The sequence below is a fragment of the Lithobates pipiens genome, unplaced genomic scaffold (genome assembly GCF_037356315.1).
Source record: "Lithobates pipiens isolate NorthernLeopardFrog02 unplaced genomic scaffold, aLitPip1_a1.2 Scaffold_19, whole genome shotgun sequence".
NCBI classification, from domain to species: Eukaryota; Metazoa; Chordata; class Amphibia; order Anura; family Ranidae; genus Lithobates; species Lithobates pipiens.
In genome coordinates, this window is record NW_027507764.1 from 108,960,586 (window position 1) to 108,980,576 (window position 19,991).

Genomic DNA, 19,991 nt, shown 5'->3' on the forward strand with positions numbered 1-19,991 from the left:
AGTGCCATCTGTCATCGGTGCCACGTATTAGTGCCATCTGTCATCAGTGCCACGTATTAGTGTCATCAGTGCCATCTGTCATCAGTGCCACGTATAAGTGCCATCTGTCATCAGTGCCACATATTAGTGCCATCTGTCATCAGTGCCACGTATAAGTGTCATCTGTCATCAGTGTCACGTGTCATTGTCCTGGTGCTCCAGGGCCTTCAAAAGTGTAATAGGTAGACAACAAGTTAGATGTGTAATTTATGCTCCTAGAACACGTGATGACGCTCCCTGCATGTTGGGCCTCTCTATGTGGCCAGGCTGTGAAAAAGTCCCACACATGTGGTATTGTAATACTCAGGAGGAGTAGCAGAATTTTTTTGGGGGTGTCACTTGTGGTATACACATGCCATGTGAGAGAAATAACCTATTACAATGACAATTTTGTGGGAAAAAAAATCTTAATTTTGCAAAGAATTGTGGGAAAAAATTACAACATCAAAAATCTCACCATGCCTCTTACTAAATACCTTGGAATGTCTACTGTCCAAAAAGGGGTCATTTGGGGGGTATTTGTACTTTTCTGACTTGTTCAGGTCGCAAGAAGTGAGATAGGCCACCAGTACATCAGATGTGATCAATTTTGTATGATTCGCACCACAGCTTGTAGACTCTCTAACTTTCACAAAGACTAAATAATATCCACTAATTTGGGTTATTTTTACCAAAGATATGTAGCAGTATAAATTGTGGCCAAAATGTATGAAGAAAAATTTATAATTTGCATAATTTGTCACAGAAACAAAGAAATATGCATTTGTTTTCAAAATTTTCGGTCTTTTTTTATTTATAGCGCAAAAAATAAAAACCCCAGAGGTGATCAAATGCCACCAAAAGAAAGCTCTATTTGTGGGGAAAAAAAGGACAAAAAATTCGATTTGGGTACAGTGTTACATGACTAATTGTCATTCAAAATGGGAGAGCACCGAAAGCTGAAAATTGGTCTGGGCAGGAGGGGTGTTTAAGTGCCCAGTAGGCAAGTGGTTAATGTCTAATAGCAACAAAAAGTGTCCCTTTACGTCAGAAGTGGTTATAGACCAGCTAGAAAACGGCAATAGTAAATTAGAACGCTTGCAGAATTGAGCGATAGTGAATCGTGGGGAAATTCATTTTATTATTATATTATTATTTTTTATAATTATTTATATTTATTATATGATAATTTATGATTTTGTGTTTCAAACTTTATCATACCCAGGATATCTACTAGACTCTTGTTTGGACAGATTTAAGTGTGTTATTGCTAAGAATTACAGGCCTACAATCTAAAACGCTAAGCAAAATAATTGTACCGCTTTGAGACGCAAAAATCTGACATAATCATACTGACAGGGAGGTTAAAGAGCCACCACACACAGACATATCCAGGACTTGAGCTACAACTGTCGTATTACTTGTGTTAAGCCACTCCTGAACCAGAGACAATGTCAGAAGCATCTTACCTGGGCTAAGGAGAAAAGGACGACTGTTGCTCTGTGGTCCAAAGTCCTCTTTTCGGATGAACGTAAATTTTGCATTTAATTTGACAAAATTGAGTACTGTCAGTGATACTTTTTTTATTTGCACTAACATACAATTTTTCAGGACAAGCTTTCGGGGTATGTCCCCTTCTTCAAGGTCTAAGCATTTAATTTGGAAATTAAGATCCTAGAGTCTGGAGGAAGAATGGGGATGCACAGAATCCAAGTTGCACGAGGTCCAGTGTGAAATTTCCACAGTCAGTGATGATTTGGGGAGCCATGTCACCTACTGGTGTTGCAGCCCTCTAGCAGGAAATTCATGCTTCCCTGAAAGGTCAGATGAGCATATGGCCAAAACACCCTGGCCAGGGTATGTATAGGACTTTCTCCCAGTATCCCCTCACAGGATATGGATATTCACTGAAGTTCTTATTCCAATAGTATCCAGAGGTAGCCGCAATCGCCATAAACGAAGCTCCATATAGTGTAAAACCTTCTTATGTACGTTATTATAAAGATAGATTGCACTTACATATCACAGGTATTCAAACGCATGATAAAATTTGTCGGCTGGCTAAAACATAAAAGCATCCCACGCTTCCTGGGACACGTGATGGCGTCGGCACATCGCTCTTTCCTATGCATTTTGTCACATGTGACGTCGTCCAGGGCACACAAGCATAAACATATTGCACACGCTATTGTTTTTTATTCTGGGAAAAACATGTTCTATTGGATAAGAGTGAGGAGTGAAAGTTGAATGTAGAGCTGGCACAATCGATAGGATTATAAATGAAAAGGCTGAGAGGGTCCTGGCGGCCCAAAGAACTCTGGTGAGTGGCCCCCTATACTATATGTGATGGAGCACATTGAAGTGTGAAGAGCATGTTTAAAGGACACTAGCACGTGGTGAAAGAAAACATTGATGTAATAGAAGATTTCTTCAGATTTGCACTTAAAGCAGACTTTTATATGTTATGTGATTGGTTTAATGGGATTTCATTATTCACAAATTTATTAGTAGACAAAAAGGTTGTATTGGTAATCATTAGTTCTACAGCACAGTGTGTGCGTTTATAATACGTTTATTGGATTGTTATTGTTAAACATGGCACATTGGAATTATATGAATGTTGGTTAAAGCTAACACTTCATTTACACTTACTTAATGGCAGTCTACAAGTTTCTCTCATAACCTAAAAGTACCTATAAACCCTTTATAGTAGACTGAAACTGTGAGGTAAACATAATGCATGCATGCACATTTGCAAACCAATGGGTATTTACTAGAACTGGCACTCATGTGTCTTGTGACTTTTACAGAAGCTCTTTTAGCTGCTGTGCATCCACAGTGCAGGACTTAGGATATGACTGCTTGGTTTTCAGCTCTACTGGCTGAACAGCCCAGAGCCTTTCCACACCTCCCTCTTAGAATGTTATTATGTAAAATGGGAAGAGGCCATCTCTGCTAAGAACATATTTACTAAATCTGGAAAAATCTGGTGTAGCTTTGCATAGAAACCAATCAGCATCCAGGTTTTAGGCTGGGATCACACTGGTATGACACAACAGTCGTACCATTTGAATCTGACTTGAAGTCCAACTTGAAGTCCAACTTCAATGAACAGGGATCCGACTTTGATCCCTGACAATAACGGGTACTGTTTCTGTTATGAATCTTTAGGGGGAACTCCACGCACAATGTAAAAGAAAAAAAAACGCATGGGTTCCCCCTCCAAGAGCATACCAGGCCCTTCGGTCTGGTATAGATTTTAAGGGGAACCCCTACGCCAACATAACTGCTTTGGGGTTCCCCCCAAAATCCATACCAGACCCTTATCTGAGCACTCAGCCTGGCAGGTCAGGAAAAGGGATCGGGATGAGCTCCTGAACTGTACCAGACCACATGCCCTCAACATGGGGGTGGGTGCTTTGGGATGGGGCCCCCCACCCCAAAGCACCTCGTCCCCGTGTTGATGAGGACAAGGGCCTCTTCCTGACAACCATGGCCATTGGTTGTGGAGGTCTGGGGGGGGCTTATTGGAATCTGTGAGCCCCCTTTAACAAATTTTCTATTCCCGCTGGTCACAGTGCGGCCCTCTTAAAGTCTGAAGGACAGTAAACTGGCCCTTTGTTTAGAAAGGTTGGAGACCCCCTGTTCTAGACTTACAGTGAGACAAGAGGTCAGCAAGGACATCTCATTCCAAAACTACAGTGGTGTGAAAAAGTGTTTGCCCCCTTCCTCATTTCCTGTTCCTTTGCATGTTTGTCACACTTAAGTGTTTCGGAACATCAAACCAATTTAAACAATAGTCAAGGACAACACAAGTAAACACAAAATGCAATTTGTAAATGAAGGTGTTTATTATTAAAGGTGAAAAAAAATCCAAACCATCATGGCCCTGTGTGAAAAAGTGATTGCCCCCCCCCCCCTGTTAAAACATACTATAACTGTGGTTGTCCACACCTGAGTTCAATTTCTCTAGCCACACCCAGGCCTGATTATTGCCACACTTGTTCACAATCAAGGCATCACTTAAATAGGAGCTGCTTGACACAGTAAGGTCCACCAGAAGATCCTTAAAAGCTACACATCATGCCGAGACCCAAAGAAATTCAGGAACAATTGAGAAAGAAAGTAATTGAGATCTATCAGTCTGGAAAGGGTTATAAAGCCATTTCCAAAGCTTTGGGAATCCAGCGAACCACAGTGAGAGCCATTATCCACAAATGGCGAAGACATGGAACAGTGGTGAACCTTCCTAGGAGTGGCCGGCCGCCCAAAATTTCCCCAAGAGCGCAGCGACGACTCATCCAAGAGGTCACAAAAGACCCCACAACAACGTCCAAGGAACTGCAGGCCTCACTTGCCTCAGTTAAGGTCAGCGTTCATGCCTCCACCATCAGGAAAAGACTGGGCAAAAATGGCCTGCATGGCAGAGTTCCAAGGAGAAAACCACTGCTGAGCAAAAAGAACATCAAAGCTCGTCTCAATTTCTCCACAACACATCTTGATGATCCCCAAGACTTTTGGGACAACATTCTGTGGACCGATGAGACAAAAGTGGAACTCTTTGGAAGGTGTGTGTCTAAGTATATCTGGCGTAGAAGGAACACTGCATTTCATAAAAAGAACATTATACCAACAGTAAAATATGGTGGTGGTAGTGTGATGGTCTGGGGCTGTTTTGCTGCTTCAGGACCTGGAAGACTTGCCGTGATAAAAGGAACTATGAATTCTGCTGTCTACCAAGAGATCCTGAAGGAGAATGTCCGACCATCTGTTCGTGTACTCAAGCTGAAACGAACTTGGGTTCTGCAGCAGGACAATGATCCTAAACACACCAGCAAGTCCACCACCGAATGGCTGAAGAAAAACAAAATGAAGACTTTGGAGTGGCCTAGCCAAAGTCCTGACCTGAATCCTATTGAGATGTTGTGGTATGACCTTAAAAAGGCCGTTCATGCTCGAAAACCCTCTAATGTAACTGAATTAGGACAATTCTGCAAAGATGAGTGGGCCAAAATTCCTCCAGGACGCTGTAAAAGCCTCATTGCACGTTATCGCAAACGCTTGGTTGCAGTTGTTGCTGCTAAGGGTGGCCCAACCAGTTATTAGGTTTAGGGGGCAATCACTTTTTCACACAGGGCCATGATGGTTTGGATTTTTTTTCACCTTTAATAATAAACACCTTCATTTACAAATTGCATTTTGTGTTTACTTGTGTTGTCCTTGACTATTGTTTAAATTGGTTTGATGTTCCGAAACACTTAAGTGTGACAAACATGCAAAGGAACAGGAAATGAGGAAGGGGGCAAACACTTTTTCACACCACTGTATATGCATTAATATAGAGTTCACACCTCCCCCATTCCTTGGCAGCTACAACAGCCTCCACTTGCCACAAGATTTTAGTGCCGGCGGTGCTTTTTTTGCCCTTTTCAAAAGAGCATGTGTGGTCTGGTACTGTTGATGGATGAGAAGACCTGGCTCACAATGTGTTCCATATCATCTGAAAGGTGTTCAGCAGGGTTAAGGTCAGAGCTCTGTGAAGGCCACTTGAGTTCCTCCAAACCAAACTCATCAAACTAAGAGGGGGGGAGATTTACTAAAACTGTGCATAGTAGCCAATCGGCTTCTAACTTCAGCTTGTTCACTTACGCTTTGACAATAAGACCTTATGCACACTGGACGTTTTTTGACGTTTTTATATCAGCTGTTTTTGGCTGTAGACGTTTTTTTTCTACAGTCAATAAACTCTCCGTCATGTTATTCTATGTGTCCATGCACGCATAGGCTGTTATCAGCAGTTTTGGACAGTGCCGTTTTTGAGCAGTAAAAAAAAACCAAAACTAGTGCGTTCTGAGAGATGTTTTTTAGCTGTAAAAATGCTCCGATGCTGATAAACGCTCAAAAACTTCGCTCACCAGCGGTTTTTAAAGTTTTTGATCCATTGAAAAAAATATATATTTTTTTTCTTCCAAAAAAAAAGCTAACATGGAAAAAGGCTAAAAATGCTAATAAACGCTATTGCAAAAATTTTGAAAAAAGTTGAAAAACTCACTGCAAAGCTACTGGCATTTTCTAACGTTATTTTAAGGTCTAGTGTGCATCAGGCCTAAAACCTGGAAGCTGATTGGTTACTATGCACAGCTGCACCAGATTCTGTGTGCACCAGCTTTAGTAAATTTCCCCCACAGTCATGCTGAAACAGAAAGGTGCCATCCCCAAACAGTTTCCTTGAGGGGAAGATAGAACAGCACAGTTCTATGTTTCAAATGTCCTTGTATGCTGTCACATTAAGGTGGTTATATAGTCAATTTTTTTACTTTTACCTACAGGAAAGCCTATAATAAGGCTTACCTGTAGGTAAAAAAAATATCTCCTAAACCTGTGCGGTTTAGGAAATATTCCCCTCGCAATGCGCCGCTGACTGGAGTGGTGCATGCGCACAGGGGATTCTCGGCTGAAAGTCCGGCAGACGCTGGACCCCACCGGAACACCGAGCCGCAAATCCGAGCCACGATACCCAGAGGAAACGCTGAGGGAACATGTCAGCTCCCTCAGCGTGGATCGGGCCTCGTTCTAAGGTAAGTATTTCATAATGAGCTAGTATGCAGTGCATACTAGCTCATTATGCCTTTTCCTTTGCAGGTCAGGAAGGAAAAAAAAAAAACTTCAGCGAGTATACAACCACTTTAAAGTCAAATAACAACAAAGAAAATTTCCCAGCTCAACTTACCAGCCAACCTGCAACAAACCAAATTGTCCTAGCAGTCCACCTTAAAAACAGGAGTTTAGTTTGCACACATTTGCAAATACATTTGTAAGCTGCAAAGGCCGCGACAAGGTACCCCAGTATTAACTGCCCTGTTTTTTAACGTGAACTGTTAGACAGGACAATTCAGGTTGTTGTAGGCTGGCTGGTAAGTTGAGCTTGGAAATATTTTTTTGTTGTTGTTTGACATGCGTCACCCTTTCATGTGATCCTTGCTGTTAAGGCCAGTTATAGGTTGGGGCAGTTGCCTTTTGTTTGTAACATTAAAGTAACTTTTCTTTGGAAACATCTGAACTCTAAAATTTGAAGGGCTGTCCAATTACATTTAGCAATACAGGTGAGTGTGATGGTCCACTGCCAAACTTTTGGCTATACAGTATATATACTTACAAAAAAAAAAAAAAAAAGAAAGTACATTACAATCCAATAAAATAATACACCAAGCAGCAGAAAAAAAACGACAGTTCCCCTTTAAGCTTGTGCGACTGCTGATTAATCATTTACGCAGCTTTTGGATACATTTTTCATCATGCAGAAAACATTTCTATTATGCTAAATTAATTAACCTGTCATTCCAGTTCAAACGCAACACACACACCAAAAGAAAAAATGTAAGTCACTTCAAGATAGCACTGATGGAGAATTTCCATTAGACACAGCGCACGGTCTTAGGACTTAGACTCGTGTTTGCTTAGGAGAAGATTGCACTTCTTATTCCTGAAACCAACCTATAGCAGCGGTATTGTGTTCATGTGAAGAAAGCAAAGGCCTATTCTCTACCTAGACAGATCTGGACAGCTTTTATAAATTGAAGCCATAATGTAAACCAATTAACAAGTCACATATGCCTTTTATATTTAGTTTCTAATTTATCTTTGCTAAAAGTTCTTTTGTTGCTCAAGATAAACAGACAGGCAAAGCTGTACTGGTCATGTATGTCATGCAGATGAATGGCTAGCTAAGGTGTGTCTTTTCACTGATTAACTACAATAAATATATATGGGGGGGGGGGGGGTTCAACAGGCCTCCTTGTTCCATAGGATTAGAGGTAGAATGTTGGCAGTGAAATAATATTTACATTTTAAGATTTCTACCTTTTAAAAAAAAAAAAAAATCTCTTTTTCATCATGGAAAATACATTTTTACTCCTTCTCTTGCAATATAGTCGTTACCAAAGCAGCTTACATATCGCCGAATTGGAGAACTGTTATTTCATCCACAAACAGGTCCAAATGTTTTAATTTTCCTCTAAATATACTTCATAACCCCATAAACCAACGTTTCTCAACTCCAGTCCTCAAGGCGCCCCAACAGGTCATGTTTTCAGGATTTCCCGCAGATGAAATGGCTGTGGCAATTGCTAAGGCAGTGAAACTGATTAATTCCCCTGTGCAAAATAATGGAAAACCTGAAAACATGACCTGTTGGTGTGCCTTGAGGACTGGAGTTGAGAAACACTTATCGTGTTTCTTCCTTGTTTCAATAACGGTTGTTGCTTAACCGCTTCCCGACCGTCTCACGCAGATATACTGCGGCAGAAGGGCACGTACAGGCAGATTAATGTACCTGTGCGTGGCCCGGGTGCTCCGTGAGTGTGATCGCGGGTCCCGTGGATTCGATGTCTGCGGGGTACCCGCGATTGTCTCACGGAGAGGAAGAACGGGGAGATGCTAATGTAAACAAGCATCTCCCTGTTCTGCCTAATGACACTGTCACTGATCATAGCTCCCTGTAATCGGGAGCGGTGATCAGTGACGTGTCACACACAGCCCCTCCCCACCACAGTTAGAATCACTCCCTAGGACACACTTAACCCCCTACAGCGCCACCTAGTTAACCCCTTCACTGCCAGTCACATTTACACAGTAATCAATGCATTTTTGCTGTATACAATGCTGTATAAATGTGAATGGTCCCAAAATCATGCCAAAAGTGTCCGATGTGTCCGCCATAATGTCGCAGTCACGATAAAAAACACTGATCGCCACCATTACTAGTTAAAAAAAAAATCAATAAAAATGCCATAAAACGATTCCCTATTTTGTAGACACTATAAATCTTGCGCAAACCAATCAATAAATGCTTATTGCAATTTTTTTTTTTTACCAAAAATATGTAGAAGAACACGTATCGGCCTAAACTGAGGAAAATAAATGTTTTTTTTATATATTTTTTAGGGATATTTATTATAGCAAAAAGTAAAGAATAATGCGTAATGTTTTTTTCAAAATTGTCGCTATTTTTTTGTTTATAGCGCAAAAAATAAAAACCGCAGAGGTGATCAAATACCACCAAAAGAAAGCTCTATTTGTGGGAAATTTGGTTTGGGAGCCACGTTGCACAACCGTGCAATTGTCAGTTGAAGCCGAATCGCAAAATGTGCTCTGGCCTTTGGCCAGCCAAATGGTCCGGGGCTGAAGTGGTTAAAGGAAAAAAGCATCATGACTTTTGGTAAATTCTGGTTAGATCTTTAAGCTTTTACATGTTCTGAACTGTTTTATGCATTTTTTTAAAATAAAATATAACATTTTTAAAATAATAATTTAGTACAGGATACATCAGACTGCAAAGCTTGCTAAGCTGAATGTACACACTGCACATATGCTTGTTAACAGATTGGTGACTGCATTTGTTTCCTTTTTTAGACCAAGAAATTTTTTATTAAAGTGTTACTAAACCCAGTAATATGAAAATAGTTAATCCCCCTCACAGTGCACACAGCTTATAAATCTTCTTTTTACATTAAAATACTGCCACTATATACTTTTTTTTGCATGATCTGTATACCATGGTTACACCATAAACTGCAGAGTTTCTCCAGTGTTGAGAGTTCAGGAAGGAGGAGATTTCCACTGCAGACTGTATATAACGCCCACATGTGTGATGTCAAAATCATGTGACCTGGCTATCTCTTTGAACAAGTAACTGTTCTCTCCAGCATAAAAGACACAACTGAGCATGTGCAGGTTGGCTACTCTGTCTGTGTTAGCTGGCCTTCCCCAGATAGACAGTGCGGGGGAGGGGGGGGAGGATCAGTGCATACAGGATAAAACAGCCTTTTTACACAATGCGGAGGATTAACCCCTTAAGTTCCACAGTAAGTATAACAAGCATGCTATGCTGCATATACAGGATAAAAATGGGATTTTTATATACAGCTTACCTGTAAAATCCTTTTCTTGAGAGTACATCACGGGACACAGGAGCTTCATTACATAGTGGGTTATATAGGCACCTCTGGTGATTGGACACTGGTTGACCCTAATTAAGGAGAATTCCTCCCCTATATAACCCCTCCCATTTGGGAGGCACCTCAGTTTTGTAGCAAAGCAATAAGAAACCACGTAAAACCCAAGAGGGGCGGGAGCCCTGTGTCCCGTGATGTACTCTCAAGAAAAGGATTTTACAGGTAAGCTGTATATAAAAATCCCATTTTCTTGATCATACATCACGGGACACAGGAGCTTCATTACATAGTGGGATGTCCCATAGCAATGCTCAGATTGAGGGGAGGGAGACACAGATCATAAACATAGACCGCCAGGGACCTGAGGACCTAAACTGCAGCCTGCAGTACACTGCGCCCGAAGGCGATATCCTCTTGCCCTCTGACATCCACCTGATAGAATCTGGTGAATGTGTGGACTGATGACCAAGTCGCAGCCTTACAGATCTGAGCCAGGGAGGCCTGGTGATGCACTGCCCAAGAAGCACTGACAGCCCTAGTAGAGTGCGCTTTCACCTGAAAAGGAGGAATCTTCCCCTTTAAGCCATAGGCCTGAGAAATAACTTGTCTGATCCACCTTGAGAGAGTGGACTTTGACGCTGCCTGACCCTTTTAGGGCCTTCCGGCAGAATAAATAAACAATCAGTTTTCCTTATCTGAGAAGTTGCTTGAAGATAAACACTGATTGCTCTAACCACATCCAAAGTGTGTAAAGACTCTTCCTCTGTGGATTGAGGGTCCGGAAAAAAGGATGGTAGGATTACATCCTGATTCAAATGGAAACCCGAAACCACCTTAGGTAGAAAGGACCTGTTGGGACGCATAACCACCCGGTCCTTATGGATAATTAAATACGGCTCTTTACTGGAAAGAGCTGCCAACTCTGATACTCTTCTAGCCGTAGATATGGCTACTAAGAAGACCAGCTTTTTAGTCAGGAGAGCTAAAGAAGCCAGATGCAAAGGTTCAAATGGTTGCCCCTGTAAGGCCGAGAGAACCAAATTCAGATCCCATGGGCATACCGGAGGTTTAACTGGCGGTTTTGTCCGCATAGCCCCCTGGATAAAAGCCCGTACCAGGGAATGTGATGCAAGCAGTTTTTGAAAAAATACAGACAGGGCCGAAATCTGCACTTTGATAGTGCTTATGGCCAAATTCATTTCTAGGCCTGACTGGAGAAAGGCCAAGATTCTGTTAATGACATACTTTCTAGGATGCCACTTCCTGAGTTCACACCAGGAAACATATGTCCTCCAGATTTTGTAATAAATACGCCTGGAGGCCGGCTTTCTGACATTGACCAGAGTAGAAAGGACTGGCCCCGAAAGGCCACGGTCTCTCAGAATGCAGGTCTCAGCAGCCAAACCGTCAAATTCAGACTGCGTAAAGCAGGATGGTAGATTGGACCCTGTGAGAGCAGATCTGGCCGGAGAGGGAGGGTCCATGGCCTGCCTACTGCCAACTTCATGATTTCTGCATACCATGGTCGCCTGGGCCAAGCCGAGGCCACCAAAAGGACCGACTTCGTCTCCCTCTTGACCCTTCCCAGGAACCGCGACAGTAGCGGGCTCGGGGGGAAGGCATAGATCAGATTGTACTGATCCCAGGGAACCGTCAGAGCATCTGACCCCTGAGCAAGTGCATCTCTTGTCCTTGACACAAACTTGTCCAGTTTCCTGTTGAACCTGGATGCAAACAGATCTACGTCTGGAGTGCCCCACTTGTGACATATGTTCTGAAACACGTCGGGGTGCAGAGCCCATTCTCCTGGGCACAACTGCTGGCGGCTGAGGAAATCCGCCTGCCAATTCTCCACTCCTGGGATGAAGACTGCAGAAAGACACGGAACATGCTTTTCTGCCCAGACAAGTATGCGATTCACCTCCTTTTGGGCCACCAGACTTCTGGTACCGCCCTGGTGATTGATATAAGCCACTGCGGTGGCATTGTCGGACTGAACCCGAACCGGGAAACCTCGCAGTCTGTAAGACCACTCTATGAGTGCCATGTAAACTGCCCGAATCTCCAAGATATTTATGGGCAGTAGACTTTCGGTCGCAGACCATTTCCCCTGCGAGCACGTTCCCTCCAATACAGCTCCCCAGCCTATCAGGCTGGCATCTGTTGTGATAATCTTTCATGAGAGAGGAAGAAAAGTTTTGCCTTTCAGCAAATTCCTGGTTTGTAACCACCAGACAAGACTTTTGCGTGTCCCGGGGGATAAACGCATAGGAAGATCCAGGGATTGGGGCTTCCTGTTCCAAGCCGCAAGGATGCATCCTTGCAGAGGCCTTGAGTGGAACTGGGCGAATGGGACGGCCTCGGAGGAGGCGACCATCTTCCCCAATAGTCTCATGCACAACCGAATGGAGGAAGATCTTCTGCCCAGAATCAGGCGCACCAGATCTCCAATGGCCAAGGCCTTTAGCCTTGGAAGAAACACCCTGCCCTGAGCGGTGTCGATAATCATACCTAGGTATTCCAACCTGGTAGTCGGTTGTAGGGACGACTTTTCTAGGTTTATAATCCAACCTAGGCGTTCTAGATGTTCTAGCGTTTTGGTGACGCTGCGACTTAGGAACGCTGCAGTTCTCTCCATGAGAAGCAAGTCGTCTAGATAAGCCATGACGGCTATACCCTGAACTCTTAAGATTGCTAAGAGAGGGTCCAGAATCTTTGTGAAGACCCGAGGGGCTGTAGCAAGCCCGAACGGCAAGGCCACAAATTGAAAATGGCACCGCTCTACCGCGAACCTTAGAAATTTCTGGTGTGCGGGAAAAATTGGCACATGGAGATATGCATCCTTGATATCTATTGATGCCATGAATTCTCCCCCTTGTAGGGAGGAGACCACAGTGCGGATTGACTGCATTCGGAAGGTCTGGATGTGTAAAAACCTTTTTAGGTCTTTCAGATCCAGGATAGGTCTGACACTTCCATTTGGTTTTGGAACGGTGAAGAGATTTGAATAAAACCCTGAACCCTGATCTTTCGGGCTCACTTCTACTATCACACCCTGGGATAGTAACTGATCTAAGGCCAGAAATAGCGGTTTTTGCTTTACTGGATCCCTGGGGATCCTTGACCTTAGGAAACGAGAAGGTGGAATCTCCTGAAACTCTAGCTTGTAGCCCAGAGATACTGAAGAGATCACCCACTTGTCCTGGATCTCTTCCCGCCAGGCGCCTGCAAACTGCAGAAGCCTTCCCCCCACTCTGCCGAGCGGGGGCGCCCCTTCACAAGGAAGGCTCTGCTTGGCAGGCTTTCGCCCCCAAGTCTTTTTCTGTCCCTGGGCTCGGCCTTGAGCCTTTCTAGCAGTGGAGGACTGAGAAGGCCGTCGCCACTGTCTAGAGCTTGATGCTTCGGGAGAGAGAGCACGCCTAAATGAAGGACGCTTGCTCTTTTTGACTGGAAGGAGAGTAGACTTACCTCCTGAAATATTTTGGACGAATTTATCTAATTCTTCCCCAAACAAACGCTCCCCTTTAAACGGGAACCCAGTCAAATGCTTTTTGCATGACAGCTCAGCAGCCCAATTCTTTAGCCATAGGGCCCTTCGCATGTGAACCAACATGAGGGACAAACGTGATGCTTGTTGGACAGAATCCAAAATCGCATCAATTATGAAACACAGGATGTGAGGCAATTCTGCATAATTTTCTACTTCCTCACTGGGAAGGAGCCCAAACATCTGTTTAACCTGTTCCTTGAGGAACTGACACAACCCCACGGCTGCGACTGTAGGTTGCACCACAGCGCCAGCCATGGAAAAGGAGGCTTTTAATAAGGTTTCCAGCCTTTTATCAGCTGGATCCTTGAATACCTGCGCATTATCCAAAGGACAAGTTAGGTTTTTATTCACACAAGAAACAGCCGCATCAACAGATGGGACCCCCCACTTCTTGGTGAAACTTTCCTCCACAGGATAATGCGTGGAAAACCTCTTGGGAGGAGTAAACAGTTTATCGGGATGTCCCCAATCCTCATACATCAATTTATCCATTAAAGGATGAATTGGGAAGGAATAAGCAGTCTGTGGGGCTTTCCTGACTCCCAGGGAAGAAACAGAGGACGTAGCGACTTCAGCAGCAGGCATTCTGAATGTGGTACGCACCAATTCAGTATAATACTGCACCTGCTTTCTGAGTGCCTGGGAGGAGGGGACTATCTCCTCTTCCTCTGACTCATCCGACTGCTCATGATCCCTATCCAAAGATAGGGATCCCTCCTCATTTTCAGAAGAACCATCCGAGAGAGGGATTTCAGCAGAGGGAGGGGATCTACCCCTTTTCCTGTTATCTTTTAGGGAAGCAGAAATAAAATTCATGATTCTCCCTTCAAAACCCTCCAATGTAGCCCTAAGGGAGTCTTCAGTGACATAAACCGGGGCTGCGACATTAGGAGAGGCTGCAAAACCTGACAGGTGCACTGACTCGTCTTGAGAGGCTGGCTCCAGTCTTGCAGAGGGGGATGGTAATTTACAGGCACTTTTGGAACCCCTGGACCTAGGCGGTGACTTGCCAGTGCTCTTATTACCTCCCCCTGAGACCCTCTTACGAGGAGACATAGTACCAGGCTACAAAGCAGAGGTACTAGTACAAGTGCGATCACTGTTGCGCTTAAAGTCTCACAATAAATCAATATATGCTTAAACTGCACAACCTGATGCTGAGTAGGTGTCTTAAGGTTTGCCTGGATCCAATCCCCACGGATGCTTACTGCCCACAGCTCCTGTGTCTCCAGTTACAGTCCCCTGACGCTCTAGGCTTTTAAAAACTGCCGCCTGGCACCTGCGCAGTACAGCGCCGTGCACACTGACATGCGCGGCTCGCAACCACACCCCCCCTCCTCCATTAGGCCGGGAGCGCGCCCGGCGCGTGTGCACGCGGGATCCGGGGGGGGAGGAGAACCCAAAACGGAGCAGCGTGGGACCCCTGAACTGCGTGGGACCCCTGTATACCTTCATCTGTGGCAGGGACTGCAATGGAGACGTGAGTTAGCTGGAGAAACCAGGCTTTCACTGAGCGTGTGTATTGAAAGGCATGTAAGTATGCATCAGGCTGCTCTTACTCCCTCTGGTGGTGGAAACCAGGTAAGACATACAACTACTCACAATGAAGAAATCCATTCATATATTTAAATATACAGGATGACTTCCCTTACCTGTCCCCGCCGCAGGAATTGCTGAACCAGACCAATTCCAGCCTTCACCCATCACGGCGGGTATTGTTAGCCAACCTTCAGGTATATCTGGGGCTCTTACTGGAAGAACCTCCCACCTGGGCCATGTAAAAAGCTCTGCCAGAAACTTTTGTGCGCTCTGTATAAACAGTACACCAAGTCTGGTTTTCCCAGAGCCCAGTCTTCCAATGGAGAGGACTTACAGGCAAAACCTCGCTTCTTCGGCAGACGAGGCCCGGGTACCATACCATCTTGGGAGTCAATATCGGCCCGAGGTATGGATCCGGTTTGTTGTAGCCCTTCGGCCCTCGCAGGGACCTGCATAGAGCTAAAGTTTTACGTGACCATCACCCAGACACTGGCGAAAAAACTGAGGTGCCTCCCAAATGGGAGGGGTTATATAGGGGAGGAATTCTCCTTAATTAGGGTCAACCAGTGTCCAATCACCAGAGGTGCCTATATAACCCACTATGTAATGAAGCTCCTGTGTCCCGTGATGTATGATCAAGAAACAGCCTTTTTACACAATGCGGAGGATTAACCCCTTAAGTTCCAGAGTAAGTATAACAAGCATACTATGCTGCATATACAGACTGATTTTACTGTTGTGGGTTTAGTAACACTGTAAGTACAGGAAATACCCTTTGACCTTGCCAGAAATGCAAAATCCTTGTAACTTGAAGGCTTGGAAGGAAGATAGGGTTGTCTCTACTATTTTCTGTAAACTACTAAGTAGACCCAAATGTCTGGCACTCCTGCTCCATGGCTGCAATACACCATTTAAAGTGTTGTAGCCTGCACTCCACCAACAACCGAAGGCATCAGAGCACCAGAACTCTTGGACAAAAAAGAGCGCAAGTTCAGAAACTTACCACTGCAGATGTCTTCATACTCTGGGCAGGAGGCAAGGAACCAGCCTCATCTATGTTGGGCATAGATGAGGGCTCCATGGCTGGCAGGCCGGCCACCACCCTCGAGTTGGATAGCTTCTTGTGACTAATGCAACACAATGCACCACTTGCCAAGGCGAGGGCCCATGCAGGATGCAGTGGCCAAGGCAAAAAAGCATTACGAGATCCTTTAGACTCCTAAAACCAAATGACTACACTGTTCCTAACATACCCATCAGAGCTAGGTCGGAATGTACGATGTAAGCTCTTTGTCAGAAATTCCCACCGTGTGTAGGCTCCATTGGACATTTTCTGTCGGAATTTCCAACAACAAAAATTTGAGAGCTGGATCCCAAATTTTCCGACAGCAAAATGCGTTGTAAATTCCGATTGTGTGTACACAATTCCGATGCACAAAAGTTCACGCATGCTCGGAATCAAGCAGAAGAGCCGCACTGGCTATTGAACTTCATTTTTCTCAGCTCGTTGTACGTGTTGTACATCACCGCATTCTTGGCGATTGGAATTTCCAACAACCTTTGTGTGACCGTGTGTATACAAGACAAGTTTGAGACAACATCCATCAGAAAATAAATCCAGGATTTTGTTGTCGGAATGTCTGATCGAGTGTATGCAGCATAAGAAGCAATATATTACTGCTTTACTCTAGCCTACTATGCTACAGAGCTGCATCAGATTTTGCACTCTCCAGTTTTAGTAAATCAACTCCAAATGAGTCTTCAGGGGATCAGGAGGAAATTTTTTATAAAAATTTTCTTTTTTATACACTGCTGTTATTGGGTGACAACGCTCTTTCCCTATCTCTTAATCCTGATTCTACATTTTCACCCAGGCCCACTGATTTCCAATGGAACATAAATGAGTCAATCATAGTCTATTGTTGTCACCATGAGGAAACCTACTTTATTAAAAAATGTTATTGTCATTCTGTTGGGGTTTACATATTCTTTATAAAAAACAGAAGCTTGGAAATAAGAACCACAAACCAATCAGTATTTATTAGCTTCAATCTACAGAGCTAAAAAAACAGAATAAGGATAAATAGTTCAAAAAAAAAGACTTATATCACTGCTCAGTGCAATTTAAAGATTCAAAATGGTACACCACGGTACACCTCTACTTCTTCCTACATTCACCTGAGAAAAACATGTACACTTCTATAAAAGGAACTTCCTTGCAAAATGTCTACAACATCACAGCTCTTTTATGTTGTCCTTAATCAGTTTTAAGAGCATAAGCTTTGCTATTTGCAGATCTAACTCAGCAAATGACATGCTGGACCATAGGCGTGCGCACGTGGTGTGCCTGGGCATACCCTAATCATACCGTGGGTGTTAGTGTCTCCGGAGATCTCCATCTCCGGCACTGGGGGTAATGAGATACCCGGAAGAGAGGCAGCTGTGCTGTTATCTCTCCCCTCCTTGCCAGCACCCCACTACAATCGCCGTGTCCCAGACCGCTGTCCTGCATCCAAGTGTGTGTAGCCCGCTCTGCTTGTGAAATAGTTTCACATTCAGCAACAGATAGTGAGACTTGAAAGAGCCGCTGAGTGTGTGCAGTGACATCAGCAGTGATGTCGGGGATGGGCAGGACATAGCAGCTATCAAACACCATCCAATGGGATGGGGTCTGGGCGGGCAGTTGCGTCTATGTGGGCCTACCCTCTTTCCTTAGCCAACAATTGGGCTGCTTAGGGAAGGGGGTGGAGCCAAATAAACAGACTGGCCCACCCAGACCCCATCCCATTGGCTGGTGTTTGATAGCTGCTCTGTCCTGCCCATCCCCGACATCACCGCTGAGTTTTGACAGCAGGTCTCTCTCCTTACAAGCAGATACATTCCCTGCCAGTTTCACACACTCAGCTATTCTTTCAAGCCTCACTTTCTGCTGCTGAATGTGAAACTCCCCTCTCCCATGATTCTTATGGGTGCCCATCAGTGCCTCCTCAGTGCTGCCAATCAGTGCCCATCAGTGTTGCCAATCAGTGCTGCCAATTAGCACTGCCTATGGGTGCCAATTAGTGCCCATCAGTGCTGCCAATCAGTACCGCCTATTAGTGCTCATCAGTGCTGCCTATTAGTACCTATCAGTGCCAATCTGTGCCTATCAGTGCCGCTTTCAGTGCCCATCAGTGCTGACAATTAGTGCCATCTATCAGTGCCCATCAGTGCTGCCTATCAGTGCCGCCTACCAGTGACAATCAGTGCCCCTAAGTGCTGCCTATCAGTGCCCATCAGTGCTGCCAATCAGTGCCCATCAATGCATTGAATGCAGGGATGGGAAGATGAACTCAGCAGCCAGGCACAATATCCATGGGGGAGGGGGGCTGGTTGTCCACAACTGAACTCTGTCAAATGTTTCTTAATTCCACATGCCTATCTTTAGTATAATAGGTAATCACCACACTACTATTAATAATAAACTACTGGTAATGTTATGTGTTCCCATACCGCCAAAAAAAAAAAATCGCATCACTAATCAATAACTTAACAATAATGGTGGAACCCTCTAATGTGTGGTAATCCCAATAAACTTCAATATTAGCACAATACCGGTCTCTGTGATACGTAACTTCACATATAAACACATCAAACCGAAAATAAAACAAAACATGAAACTTAGCAGGGTGGTAGAAGTCCCTCTACAGATATTTGCACTACAAATTTACTTTACGTGCAATAACTTTTTAGTTGGGAGGTTCACACCATTATAGCACTTCAGAATTTTTATTTTTTAGATTATTACACTTAATTTTATGTTTTAGTTACTATTATAATGTGAAATATTTCACTTGAAGTTAATTTTCCATCACCCCTGCTAAGTCCTTGTCTTTATGGACCTTGCTTTGTGCACTGGTGTGCAGTTATGTTGGAACAGGAAGGGGCCATCCCCAAAGTGTTCCAAAAAAGTTGGGAACATGAAATGGTCCAAAATGTTTTGGTATGCTGGTGCCTTAAGTGTTGCCTTCACTGGAACTAAGGGGCCAAGCCCAACCCCTGAACAACAATCCCACACCATAACCCCCTCCACCAAATGACTTGGACCAGTGAACAAAGCAAAGACCATAAAGACATGGATGAGATCGAGTTTGGAGTGGAGGAACTTGACTGTCCTGCACAGAATCCTGACCTCAACCTGAGAGAACACCTTTGGGATGAATAAGAGCGGAGACTGCGAGCGAAGCCTTCTCATCCAACATTAGTGCATGACCTCACAAATGTGCTCCTGGAAGAATGGTCAAACATTCACATACACACAATCTAAACCTTGTGGTCAGCCTTCCCAGAAGAGTTGAAGCTGTTCTAGCTGCAAAGGGTGGGCCGACTCAATATGGAACCCTACAGACTAAGATTGGGATGCCATTAAAGTTCATGTGAGTGTAAAGGCAGGCACCACAATACTATTGGTGATATAGTGTGTGTGTATATATATATATTTTTAGCTTTGGGGTGCACACCTTTATGCAATAGGCTGCGCACACCTATGTGCTGCACTGCTGAAAAGAGACAACTGCTTCCACACAGAGTTTTAGCCTAGGTTCACATTGGTGCGATTTGGCATGTAATTTGACACATCAAATTGCATGCCAAATCGGCGGCTAATAGCACCGTCTGAATTGGCAAAGTCGACATCGCACCAATTCCCAAAATTAGTTCCTGTACTAGTTCTGGCGACTTCAGGAGACGATTTGTATAGACATCTGTGCAGGAACCCGCACAGATGTCTGTCAAATCCCCCTCGAAGTCGGACTGCATTGCCGGGTTGAAATCATGCGAGTTCGGCTGAACTTTCTAACCCGCAGCATTGTGAACCAAGCGTAAACATCCTTCTTAATGGCATACTGGCAGGGAACAGGCTTTTCTACTCAGTGTGGCTGCTTTTAACCACT

The 19,991-nt window shown here is 44.2% G+C and overlaps 1 protein-coding gene across 3 annotated transcripts in view; it reads right to left on the reverse strand.

Annotated features, from left to right (window-relative positions):
• RNF32 (ring finger protein 32) overlaps positions 1 to 19,991 on the reverse strand; it is a 69,173-nt gene that overhangs the window by 18,280 nt on the left and 30,902 nt on the right. The gene's annotated exons all lie outside the window — the stretch shown is intronic.